The sequence below is a fragment of the Austrofundulus limnaeus genome, unplaced genomic scaffold (genome assembly GCF_001266775.1).
Source record: "Austrofundulus limnaeus strain Quisiro unplaced genomic scaffold, Austrofundulus_limnaeus-1.0 Scaffold317, whole genome shotgun sequence".
Taxonomy (NCBI): Eukaryota; Metazoa; Chordata; class Actinopteri; order Cyprinodontiformes; family Rivulidae; genus Austrofundulus; species Austrofundulus limnaeus.
Window position 1 is genome coordinate 503,854 of NW_013952719.1, and position 1,229 is coordinate 505,082.

Here is a 1,229-nt window from a genome sequence, read left to right on the forward strand (position 1 = left end):
ACAAAACAAGGGCATAGCAATTTTTTTGTACTACATTTATCCAATTTAAATACACTAACCTCACTCCTTTGTAACAACTAAGGCAAAAATGTAATTAATTCAGAAAATCTTTTCAGGACCCCACCTTGATGTTTCGGGACCCCACTTTGGGTCCCGACCCCAACTTTGGGAAACACTGGTTTAAACAATGTTTTGCATTTTTTCATTTGATAATTGAAACTTTATTTTCTAAATGATAATTTCTCAAATCCTGTCCTTTGTGCACAGAGATTCTCTAACATTTCTATAAAAGTAAATAAAATAAAATGTATTGATTTGCAAATCTCATAYACCRCACAATGGARATCAAATGTTTAAACTAAGAAACTTTAAAAAAAAGAGTAAAGTAATTTTGAATTTTGAGATGCAACACTGCATCGCCAAAAAAAGTTTGGATGGGCTAACAAAATGCTGTAAGAGGAAGTGGTGTAGGAAAGGAAGAGCATTTAGCATCGAATCAGGACTGGGTGTGAAAAGCCTTTTAGAGTAAACTTTCTCAGTTCAGAACTGAAGTGTGGAGAGCTACGCTCTTACTGTATAGTTTAAAGCTCCAAACGCCACACTTTCAGCTTTGTACTGAAAAGGTTTCCTGGCTGAAAAAGCAAATTGTCTTCAACCAGAGTAGAAGTTCAGTTGCTTTATTTTTAGAACTATTTAGAAAAACAATGGAACAGATTCCGAATAATGTTCCACAATAGAAAATTGGAAATTCACTGAAGCTCCTTTCATCTATGTTCATAATACACTGCCTGGACAAAAAAAAAAAAAAAAGGTTACACATGCCAATATTTTGTCGGGCCGCCTTTAGCTTTGATTACTTAACACATTAACTGTGGTATGGTTTGGATAAGCTTCTGCAATGTCACAAGATTTATTTCCATCCAGTGTTGCATTAATTTTTCACCAAGATCTTTCACTGATGATGGTAGAGCCTGACCTTCTCCAGCACATCCCAAAGATTCTCAGTGGACTCTGTGGAGCCAATCCATGTGTGAAAATGATGTCTCATGCTCCCTGAACCACTCTTTCACAATAAGAGCCCGATGAATCCTGGCATTGTCATCTTGGAATATGGCCGTGCCATCAGGGAAGAAACAATCCATTGCTGGAATAAACTGCTCATTCAGTATATTCAGGTAGTCAGCTGACCTCATTCTTTGAGCTGAATCTAGACTTGACCCCATGTAGAG